The sequence below is a fragment of the Saccoglossus kowalevskii genome, chromosome 7 (genome assembly GCF_978046115.1).
Source record: "Saccoglossus kowalevskii chromosome 7, keSacKowa6.1, whole genome shotgun sequence".
In the NCBI taxonomy this organism is placed as follows: Eukaryota; Metazoa; Hemichordata; class Enteropneusta; family Harrimaniidae; genus Saccoglossus; species Saccoglossus kowalevskii.
In genome coordinates, this window is record NC_140647.1 from 22,617,187 (window position 1) to 22,630,843 (window position 13,657).

Below are 13,657 nucleotides of genomic sequence, written 5' to 3' on the forward strand. Positions count from 1 at the left end.
GTATTTATGCGCCTGAAAAATTTGTAATTGTTCAACAAGTGTGTTTTGTGAAAAACAGTTACCCAGACAGAACTATACTATCATGCAGTGTTTGCCTTGTAGTATGTATTCGTTCAACACACAACCACATTCTGATATATGCAGAAGAGCTCTTTTTACGACCAAATATTCGAGCATGATTTACGAGGATATAGAAACAGATTATAGACGGACAAATGAAATGCAACGTAACTATATTTAATTTACACACATATTAGTTGTCTTGCAATTACCAGCACAGTCGAGAATATTGGAAATCAGAATACCGGATGGTTCAGTCTGCCAACATAGATGTGACTGAATTGTGTATAAATCTATACATCAATGCCAGTTTCTGATCAGTTCGTAAAATACGAATCGAGTTAACCGCCATATTGTGTTTATAATGGTTTGTGCGTTAGAGCGTAATTGCCACTGGCCGGGTTTTAAATTGCACATCGAATGATTACCTAGTACTCGTGGGCATTTTAATGGAACGTGGGACACTTGGGTTTCACATTATATAAATAGCCACAGTGAATATTATTATGTGATGAATTTATTAAAATGTGACTGTGTGCGCATAAAGTGTAATAAACCACCCTCTTCAATTAGTTTGTGATTTGAGTATCGTAGGCGACTTAAAGGATGGTGGTCGTCGCGCAAATTTGTAAACAAACAACGTATTTTACACGCGTTTTGTATGAGTCCCATATCGACCAGGACGCGGCGAGACGATTCTGCGCTTAGTGTTTTCTCAGTGGTTGTAATAAGCTTTTAAAACAACAATAAGTTCCCATTTTGTCCTTACTGCATACCTCGCTGTACAATTCTTGGAAACTTATTCCTTCTATCTGTTTTCTAAATACATTATTTAATAAAGCATTCTCAAATCGCCTACTCCAATTAATAATACTACGGCATAGGCAGTTGAAAAATTGAATAGGACATCGACAGAATGGTTATCGCATCATTGCATTTCAGTTACGCGTACTAACACTGTAAAACTTAGAAACACTTTCATATTTTTCATTAAAAAACATTATTTTAATTGAAAACACGTATATTATATCATAAAACACCTGTATTTTCTACCAAAACAGAACTGTTTTAGTATTTTTTTGAAAAGTGTTAGTAATTAAATCACCTTTTTGTAGAAAATTACTAAGCTCATTGTAACCACACAAAAATACACTTTTTTAAAGAATAAAACACTCAGTGTCAGCGTCATTGAAGTATTTATCGACAGGACATTCATGGATTAGTTCATCTAACTTTATGCAAGCAATGCTAACAAAACTCAGTGAAAAGAAATTAAACTACAGTCTAGGACTCGAACTCGAAGACAAATATTATGATATATATGCCATTTACCTAACTAGTCGACCACTGTAATTCAACGCATAATATATTGGGATAATCTTTACGTTTGTTTATGATGTTCCGACTTCAAATACATCATCGCCAGCAACATATCAATACCATCCCAAGCACCAGGTTGTGGAAGAATTAATTGCATGTACTCTTGTATAGCCTCATCAACATCTAAAGTACATCTGAAAAACGTCGAAACACGTGGCAAAATATATTGTGGCGTAATGGAGTTTGATACTCACTTGGTAAACGTGGTGGTGGTTCGGTTCACATCAGAGCATTCTAACATGTGATTTAAAACATGTGATTTGAAACACTTGAAACAAATATTTTAAGTTTGAAGCCTTTCCAAAAAAAAACATACATGTAATGTTTTAACCTGAAAAGCCGACCCTACTATACAAGATGCATGTGTGATTATGTATACGATATGTGTACATGATTAACCCAAAACACTAGTGTGTTTAGCCTAAATGATTCAAAATGTGTTTATGTACAGACAACTTGTGTATGCAGTCTACGGTACGCATCTATAATAGCCACAATGCTTATTGTCGACTGTATAAAAAAATAAAATATTCCCACAAACGTCACCAGACATGCCCTATAATCATGTATTGTGTGTGTGTGCATACCAAGTACCTGTCATAAGTTCAGTCAGTAATTAATCATTCACAGTGTATCTATCAATGCTTGAGTTAGTAAACAAGATGCCGTAGCGCGTTAATTTCCTTTTATTTAATCAATATAGTCAATTTCTTCATAGTTACTATTCTATTGGCGGAGCCTCAATGTCATCCAATATGATAGTTACCACACATATGTACAAATTTACGTATAATCTGAACGCGGCCTTATTCTTTAATAATACACAACTATTTCACTAACATTTAGAAATGTTATAAATACATGTCAATACAATATATGAAAATGAGTATTGAATAATTTTGATTGCTACGTTTTTTGTGATACGGTGTTCACGATGAATAATGCTATATGTTGCGTGTTCAAGTGACTGGTAAATTGTGTTGTGCGCATGCCCAATAAAAATTGGATTATACTATCAGGAGTGTGTGGACAGGGCGGCATGTTCGTTATAGAAGCAATTTGGACCGAACACCTTTTGATTTTCTGAGGAAAGATGGAAACCGGATGTTATCCTAAATAAACTTGAATGTATGTTGGTATTACCTCCTTACAAAACGTGTGGATTATGACAGCTATGTACAGCATTTCCAATTGCAGTGGCCTCCATTCATTTTATTATGTGCAGGTTGTTATGATAAATGATTCGACTCAAATTCATGCAATTACAGGACGAGAGAATTCCATACTACATAAAACTCTTGTCGATATCTCATTGAGACATGATCTGAGTTAACAAATACGATTATTGAAATATAAGGCAGTCTTCATCAGAAAACACAGTTAGATTAATGTCATGGTGTGTGGGCATATCTTTATTCCACATTACATCATCAACCGAATGGTTTCAGAGGTGATCAGCAGTGGCTGACCCTACGTGAGGCGGCCGTGGAATAAATGAACCTTGGCTGGCGAAAACACAAGATTCCATGAATATTTACTATATAACAACTAAAGAATAATATTTAAATATATTTATGAAAATATACTTTTAAATTACTAGGGGTTAATTTTAAAAGTCATAACAAACAATCAAATCATTGGACGGTTAGAAAGATGAATACAATTATGGAATCAATGCAGTGCATAGATGCAGATTCGCGAATCAGGCAAGAATCATTATGAAACATATCTCAAGTTGGAACCATATTTCACGTGTTGTTATCATAAATACTTTACATAATGTGTGTCTTGTGAAAGCACTTTTAAAAGTGTTGTTTGTGATAACGAACACTTTTCTGTACGTGTGGATATATATTCCGGTGGATAAACTTTACATAATGTGTCATGTTCAAACACATTCAAACACCCTGACTACAAATATTTTCATCGTTTACATTTTTCAAACTTATGCAGATTGAATCTTTTCAACGCCAGACAAACTTATAAACACTTTAAAAGTTTCCCCCAAAATGTTTAATTTTAAAACAGTATTGTTGTAATGTAGCTCACACTTTTATGATTCACAATTAAACCAATGTGATTATTGTTTATGGATGAAATGTTAATAACACATATAAATTGCTGTGATATAATAAGCACCTTTCATTTAAGCGACATGTCACATTTTTGCCCAACAATAATATACTTCATCCTTATGTTTGCCCTTCTTGCGCGGCGTATGATTGAAGAATAAATCATACTACAAGCACAATTGTGTATTTAGTCCAAAAGTGAATAAAACGATAGAAAATGATACAATCCAAATTCTGGCCTTGTCTAGTCATTACTATACTTTTAACAATAATTCAATTGTGCTCTAAGTCATTTTATTCGACACGGGAGTAAATCTGAACAAATCTACAACACTAGATGGCGCTAAGCATATTGGATAATTGGGATACATGAACGTATCTACTGCTTGTCTGCACAGTTCAATTGTCCGAAGGCATACATACAATTATTCATATTATCATGACGCCAGAGACTATTTTAGTCGTAGATCATATCTTGCCAAGGCTATGAAAAACAGATAAAAAATTCCATTGCACTGTTCGTTTGAGTCGACCATTTCTGTCCAAACACGACGAAAGTTATTTTTGGACAACGTTATACCCAATAAACAATGTTTTCATCTACGCATCCGATCACTCCCTGGGGTCTGGAATCTGTTTTTTCGAAGGCAAAAACCGATGAGGACATCATCGAACTGAAAAACTCAATATGCTGCGCTGCAATGTAAACTTTGTATACGACGTCAATTGATAAAACATAAGAACCCATCATGTAGAGGGGGGGGGGTACTTCGCGTACGGGTATTCTTTTCTTTTTACGTAATATTTACTGAAATGAAAAAATAAAATGAGGAAGTGTACTTTACTTCTCTAACGGCACACTGTTTAGAGGGAGCGGTTATAAGAAACTGTACAAGTGCCTCAACATTTCCACCATATGGCTATCCGCTTTCAAACAAATACTTTGATACAGTATTGTGTTACCCACTGTAAACTAGCGATAGTTTTTTTCGAGAGCAGTGGCAGCGGCCACGAGAAACACGCCAGCTACGTTTCTACGACCTCAAGATGGATTTACAGAAAAGTTGAAGTGCACACTCTCCAATGGTTGACTCGTATTGACGTACCACGATGACGTATTAATAATCGCTCCAGTGTCGCTGTTGTATACAACACAAAATCAAAACTACACACAAACCACTTGAAAATAATTGTTGACAACTGCAGTTCACATTGTCATATACACTTTGTTGTTTCCTCGAACTAAAAAATGGTAGTGGGAATTATTTTAATTTTTTTACTGTACATTACTCTTACCAAAAACTAAATAGTTGAGCAGCAGTGATGAAAGTTGACACAACAATACGTCTCATAACTGAGAAAATTATAGTATATACACAAGGAAGAAAACCCATTGGGATAAGTGTTCTTGCCCATGATGGAATTCACGTTGATACCAATGTGAAGTTTATGAATAGAATGTTTCAGGTCACAAAAACATATAAAGATTGTTAAGCTTCCCGAAAGTATACTTCATTTCCAAGGTCGCCTTTGAACGGATACAATTAAAAAAATAGCAGTCTCTCTGGAGGACTGTGCAGCAACCGACCACATGAATAGATTGTCAGGCCCCTGTGGTTAGGCCGTGACTAGCAAAGCACCAACCCGTCTACCCTCCGGTGTTTGTAGAAAGTTCGCTGATTCGGACTTGATCAAATAAAGATACGTTGGTCCGACTCGGTACTGACATGGCAGTACATATGATCTAACTCAATCTGATTAAAATCTGATGTAATGTACGACGTGAATTTAATTTAATATATTTTATTTTAACTATATATTTTTTAGTGTGATTGTTTTTATATATCTTTTGGGCGTGTAAACGATTACCCCAAAGTGACGTTCTTGCTATCTTAGCAACTGGGTTTGGTGAGCGTCTCTAACTTCGTTTTTCAAGACCAGGTAAGATGTTTCTCTTGATTTGAAATCATTTCTGATACAACGAACCTCAGACCAATATTAGTGGTATGAAAACGAACTAAACATTGCAGGATGCTTCTGAGCCACTGCAGAAACAGATACGAATACAATCAGTTTACAATTTTATTTAAATGTATGATATCATCATCCACTTCATTTATGTGTATTTTGTGACAATTGCTTGGGATAACTAAAGATAGTGTATATTGCTTTTATATATCCACTCTAATATGAAAAGGTGGATTCAGTGCAAGGAGCCACAGAACGGAACAATTCGACGCAGCATTCACATCACCGTCATACAGAATTTTGAATTTTGTTTAAGTTTTATACATGACTTAAGTCACTTCCTTCTCTTTACCCATTCATGACCAGTTATCCTACACTTGACTGACAAAATTTAATTGTATATGTTTATGTGATACTTTTTAAGAACATAAAACCTGATAACAGCAAACAGACACAAAGCAGACTTCTTTCATGATTCCGGAGAACTACGCTACCTTCACAGAATTCAGTCCCTGTGCTGACGAACTAACATTAAGGTAGTCCCAGATAAAACAATATGGTAAGTTCTGGTTGCAAATTAAAAAAACAGGAAAATGTTTTGAAATTCCTCTTCATCACAGTCCATAGCACGGGTAACCAGGCTTTGATATGAAAAAATTCTGTGTGTTAGCCAACTACTTGTCAGCCTGTTAACTTGGCAAGCAACATTTCAGTAATACCCTGCCTCATTTGTTGTCACCCAGGTAGAGATTTTACATCACATAGAGAGCATAGCTCTGCTTGAAATCTTATGCTACAGAGTTACAGTAATCATTAAATATATTTAGAATTTAATGTCATATTTATAAATGACATGTTTTATATTCGTTAAACAACCATTTTTATTCATAAAACATTCATTTGCTCGTACGTCAAGTATTTCTGAAGTACTTGATCGTTTTCTCAAATGAGTAACCGTAATGCAAGTTCACAACAACATTCGGGACACATAACAGTATGGCTGCCTTCTTCAAGAGCAATGATCAATTTCCCCTTATATAATGTCATGAGATTGTTGCACCATACGCAATTACCATTTGAGCATTTCCAAAATCAATCATATATCGCAAACCTGTTTAACCATTTTGCGAATTCAGTTAAACCGCGACGTTTGGGTCCGGTCTATACACAGTCAGCTGGCGCACACGTGATAATAAAATAGATACGATATTTACTATATGGGGGCCGCCATCTTGAATGACGCATACAACTAAATAAGAGACAAGTTGTGAAACGCGTTTTTCAGATTCCTACAAATCAGGACAAAAATACCAATCTTTCACAAAAATACGGTCCGTTGGGGTTATATTAGGCCAACCGATAACAACATTCGGCCTAATTCGTCGTTTTTGTGTGGAAAAATCCCTTGCATACGAACACCTAATTACGCGAAGAACCACAGGGAGCCCAGGAACTATGATCAACTGTACGCACTCCCTATGAGCGGGTGGGGGGTATCGGTTGGTATCTAGTGTAAGAAATAGACAAGGGATGAAGGCTCCAGCCAGCTCACATTTTTTAAACTCGAAAAAACAGACGAAAAGAATGAAAAATAAAATCTAAAAAAATACCTGGTTGAAGAATATTAGTTGCTCCTTCAAATTTCGCCAAAGCCTTACCTACATTTTACCGATATCTGCAGAATAAATCAAGAAAACTGCACATATTTACTCCATTTAGGAATTCCTAACGGTTTGCCCGAACGCACGGCACGGCTTGTTCAGCATTTCGTCAACAACCAATCACAAGACTGGTTACGAACCACATCGAGGTCATGACTCGGTTAGCCTTACTCAACTGGCTGGTCTTTCTTTGACTTCTTTACATCAGTGCGTATTGCAAGAGCACATTGCTTCCTAAGAACCTCATCACTATCTTGCATCTTTCTCTGGTTCAGCTCAGCTATTAGTCGTACATTTTCTTTCACCAATATATTTTTTGAGAGGGAGTCTGGTATAACAATGAGTTTGCCTTTGTCATCAGATATAATCTCAATACTACTGGCAAACTCTGCTTCCATCTTTCTTCGTATGTGTTTATTTGTTTGTGGCTTTACATTTTCAATGCCTAAGAACAACATATTTGCAACTAGTCTGTCTGTGATGTTAACCATTAATTCTACTCGTGGGTTTGTAAACAAATCATTACGGATATAGTTGAAAAGCATGACATATGCTTGTCGCTCTCTCACAATGTAAGCGCGTTCTTCAGATTCATCTTGTGTCTGGAGTACAGTATTCATTCTCACATTTCGGTAACAGCTACGGTTATACTGTGCTTCTGCTGCTACCAGGTCTCTTGATGTTTTGGCCACCATTTTTGTATCCATCATCTCTTGCGCTATTTTCGTAGTGTCATATCTGATCTTAAATCTACTGCTTGGCATAGGGATTCCCGTGAATGAGTTCCTTTTACATATTTTGTCTTTTCACAAAATATACAAATGTTATCATACACTCTACTGGAAATTTGAGTTATTTTCCTTTGTGATTGTCGTAGTTGATCTGAATCATCTTGTGATGATGAAGATGGCCCTGATGCTTGCTTTTTGTAAGACTATCAAGTGTTTTTTTATGAGTGAACTTCTTTCTGCATTCTATATGGTAATATATATCTGGAACACCCATACACTCTATATTTTAAAATGTTCTCACATTGCCTGATTTCAGCTGCATTCAACAGTACATTTCATGAGTCTCGGTCTTTTGGTTTGTTCAGATCAGAACTCCCAATTCCACACACCACACATACGCTGGATTTAACTTCTGTTCTAACCCTCTTTCTTGGGTATTCAGCTTCTGACTTGTCCATTGTGTAAGTTAAGGTTGGTAACTCAGCTCTTTGCTTTGAAATAAACAATAAAATAACAAAATTAAATATCAGTATGCAATAAATATAATCACCAAATTTGTATTAATAATTATTACCAAGGTCTTTACCAAGTTTACTTGAACACAAACATTATATAATTTCCTAGTAGCGCATACTTACCTTTCACAGTTTATACAAAAACTGTAGAATGCTTGTATTTAAATATATCTATATATATAGCAACTCTTCGTTTATAATTACTGTTAAAATATAAATTATACTATATGTTACGATAATACACATTAACTGTAGTTTATGTAATGGTTATTATATTTTATGAACATGTGGATCCTTTTTATGACCATGGATCTCGATAATGGATAATGATTGAATTTCATTTTGGCTGGCAGCATTAACATAATAAAATAGTCCAATAATACAGGATTCCAATTTGTATCTGTTTGTCACAGCACACAATGTGAAGACAGTCATTATTTCGCAATACGATACATTGAAAACTGCATAAATTGCTATTATTTTTTTTATAGAAAAGGGCCTACTAAGTTGTATGTAAAACACACGCAACAGTCAAGCAGAAAATACAAAATAATCAAGAGAAAAAAATAAAACTGCTTAATATTTTGATTAAAAAACTTTCTACGGGTGCTAAAAAACAATTCATAAATTTTGGAAGAGTCGAAGAGTCAAATAAACACATTGATGCTCCGGATTCAATAGAGATTCAAAATGATACTAACCTGCAACGTCAAGGCTGCCATTTTGAAGAGGAGGATGCTGGGAGATTTTACAATTTTTATTTGTTTAAATTACAATGTGGAACGAAGAGAAATTTTTAAACATAAACAAATGCGTTCATACCATGAATGTGATAATTGGTGGGAAAAATTAAAATTTGCCCCTAATAAATTATTAAATATCGATTCATGCAGAGAAAGTCATTTCACTATATTGAAGCATTAACACTGAAGCCCAGTAATCAATGTTTGTAGTAGCAATATACAAATATTTATATAATCCACTTTACAGCACAGTTCGTTTTTTTGTAATATTTAGGTTGTTGCTATGGTAACGTATTTTTTTTAGCAAAAAGCTACATTTGTGACACGTCCACCATCAATTTTCATAAAGTATAGGTATTAAGCTTTCCAAAAATATATGATGGAATTTGCCCCCTCAAATGGTACCGTTAAGCTATTTTGGGGGGTCTGGCTCATGGACTACAAGACGAAAGAAACTATCGCAGAAGCTAATCTAAAAGTTGATACATTTTTTTTGTCGAATTAAAAAGTAGACCGCCTAAAATTTCATTGCAATGTCACCCAGTGTCATCTTTCTCCAAAAAAATCACATTACCAAGCCTGACTGAGATGGCACTACAAGTCCGGTTACATGCTTGTGGGTTTTAGTAGTTCATCAAAAGCTATTTTATTCGCAGTGTCAATTATCGGATTCAGCCATGAATTTGCCCATTGAGGATTTCACAGATGGTAGGCGCTTATTTGGGTTCCAGAATTTCAATAAAAATGATCGTCAAATATTCTCGATCACCCAAGACGAAAGAAACTATCGCAGAAGCTAATCTAAAATTTGATAAATTTTTTTTGTCGAATTAAAAAGTAGACCGCCTAAAATTTCATTGCAATGTCACATACCTGAATTTCCTGAAGTTTGAGAATGTAGAATTGTTAAGTTTCTGGATGAGTTACATTGACATGATAGAAGTTCTTCTTGGTCTCATTCGTGTTTCTAGGGAGGGAAACTGGCTTCTTCATCTTGCTATGATAAGATCAATGATACCATGGGCATTTGCATACGATAAGTTGCAAGATATCTTTCTGTATACTATATCCAGATGACAAGACTAGAAATAGAACATCCTGAAGTCTATTCTCATCTACATCATGGAGGATTCTCTGTGCAAATTGGGCCATCCAATCCATTTGGATGAATTCCTGTCGATCAGGTCATTGAGGAGACGGCCAACAGGGATACCCAATCAGCTGGTGGAACCAAAGGTTTTAGTCTTAAAGCTGGTGCTGTAAGTAGATATTACATTACTGCAGAGTTCAGGTCTACCTGCATTAAGAATCTCCGAAAAATGGTACAGACAGATATACAAGGCATATTGCATACAGATTTAGAGCTGTCAAAAATAAAAAAAGGATGAAAAAGATATTCAATCCTTATTTGATGCACTACAAAACAACTGGGTGAATCCATTTGGTCATGAACAAGAACTAATGTGTCTCTCAACTGGATCCATACCACCTGATACTGTTAAAGAAGACTTTGTTGACAGCACTTGGGAAAGAAGAAGAAGAAGAAGCATACAAATCGTTTAGAAAAAACAGGTTAGAATCCTATGAATCCAGATTAAGGTTTCATGATCGTCTACCAATGCAAAAGCTGAAAACGTTCAGCACCATTAACCAAAGGCTTCCAACAAGGAAATTGTTCTGAAGACAGATCACAAGCTTTTTGGTTATATGCTTCTTGTTGCAACAAGTCGAAATTTTGATATCGCAGAGGTATTACAACACCCATTAGGTCCACTACCTTGGTCCCTTGCCAACTCTGATGGGACAATGAAGAAGACTAGCAAATCAGTTCTTGCAAGGCATCTGGAAAAGAGAGTATCTCCAGCTGACACAATACCAAAGCCTTCTGCCAGCATCATTGATGGAATGGTTGTGGTACATAAAGTAAATGCTGAAAGAAAGACATACGGTGAACTGGCAGCAGCTGTATTTGCAATGGTTTTGAGAGATGGATCAAGAATGCAGAACGCAATAAAAGGATGGAGTCTGGTTCTGGGGTATTACTAAGTAAGATTACGTCTAGCCATAAGATAAAACAATGGAGATCCATTCTCAGATGTTCTTCCAGCAAAACTGCTCTCATTGCATTCTTTTGTAAAGAATGGAAGAAATCCTCTTACATTGAGAAATTAGGGTCAAAGGTGTTACTCGTCACTTGCCATGAAAACTGCATCACACTCTGTGAAGAAGGTGTGTCTATTGCCCCCACCTGACATATCAAGAGGAAGCAGACACAAGGATGATGATGCTCCACGCACAACATGCATCCCATCATTATCAATCAGTCATAATTGTATCTGAAGACACAGATGTTATTATCATTGCACTAACTCTTTTTGGGAGAAATGATTTGGAAAATATCTATATCAGATGTGGCATCCAAAATCGAATTAGGTATATTGATATCGGGAAACTTGGTAATTCACTTGGCAGAGACATTTGCAAAAATTTGATGGGACTATATTCATTTACAGGGTGTGATTCTGTTAGTGCATTTGGAGGACGTGGAAAACTCTCTGCATTGAAGCTAATTATTGCAGATGAGAATCTCCAGAAGGCGTTAGCACGACTAGGTGATAAATGAGAGTTATCTAAAGACGCGTTTTGTCTACTCCAACAATTTACTTGTCGATTATATGCTGTTGGATCAACAACTAATGAGGTCAATACGTTGAGATACCAACTATTTCGAGCTAAGAAGGGCGATATTGAATCTAGTCAACTACCTCCCTGTGAAGATTGTCTATATCTGCATGCTCTGCAGTGTGGAATAGGTGTTTGGAGAGTTATCCACAAATTCCTAGCCCCGAAACTGGATATGGATGGATAATGGAGGAAGGAACTTTTACAATTGACTGGATAAAAGGCCCTCCGGCACCAGAGGTAGTAATGGAGTTTCTGTCCTGCAAGTGTACCAGGGAATGTAAACTACCTGCTTGCCAATGTATGGTATATGGTTTGAAATGCACACCAGCATGTAAGCTGCTAATTTGCGCAAATATGTTGGGGGAAGATGAGGACGTCACTGCTGATTATGAGGATAGTTCTAATGAAAATGAATTTGACAACTAGCTGTTATGCATTGCATATATGCATGTATAGTATGGTGAAACATAATGTATTTATTCTTATTTTTATTTATTTATTATCGATGCAAAAACAGAATAGATACTGTTTTCATTTATTGTAAATAACATTGCAGTAACTTTCTGGCAATAGCTAGTTAAATGGATTTCAACATGATTTCACAAAGCAGTTATGTTTTAACTACCAATCCACTGTTACTTCAACTACTATTTGTTATTTTGTTGTTGATTCATTATACATTATTTCAAACTATTGATGATTTTTGACCTCTGACCTCTGACTCTTTGGCCCTGATGATTGGCATCGTCGAGATGCCTGTTGGTGACATACTTTGGTATAATTGATTGACATGACAAATTACCTATTATACTGAATGCATGTATTACACTGATAACGTACATTATCATTATACTAAATTTTGTTAGATTGGTTGCTATTTAGCTACTTATACGACATGCCCACCAAACAATTGTGTAAACTATATGTCCAGAGCTATCAGACAAAGTATCGTGGAAGTTACCCCTCGAGATGGTACCGGCAACCTAACTGGCTCATGGACTATTAGGTGGTCAAGAATATTTGACAATCATTTTTATTGAAATTCTAGACCCCAAATAAGGGCGTATTTTTGCATGGGCAAATTCATGGCTGAATCTGATAATTGACACTGCGAATAAAAATAGCTTTTAATGAACACTAAAACCCACAAGCATGTAACCGGACTTGTAGTGCCATCTCAATATAGACCACTGCGAATAGTAAACCACATCAACCAATGCAATATATAGACTGTATCACCAAGAGCTTTACTTTAAAGTGACAAGTCTACAAGAGTTTCGTATACTGGAGATGTGATTTATTCAAGCAACAGTGCAGGTCTGCTTAACACTATACAGCGAACGATCCGTAATGTAAGACCAAGCACATTCATGAACATCGTATTCACAATCTTAAGCTCCGTAAAAACTGAAAAATACAGATAAATACAAATAACAATAACGTAGCAACACAATTAAATTTATAGTAACGATATGCTAGGTATGTCGAATAATAGTAACAAATGATCGTTTTTCCGATCTACTCAAAACATCTAAAAAACTTGATAACAAGATAAATCTTGAACAAAAAGAAGGCAAAAATAGTGTAAATGCAACGGATACATTATGGGCACATATTTACCTCCTTGGCGACCTGTAAAGCCTTGGGATAATCGAAAGTATCCGAAATTCACAGTGACATAACAGAAAACAGCTTTCATGTCTAGTATGTATCAACAAACGGCAAAAAGGCGAATGGATACAATAGGGCAAGTCACTTAGAAAGATCAAATAAGTAATGAGTAAAAGTATTCAAAATACAACACAAAATAATTATTACTATCAATAAAAGACCCCAAACACA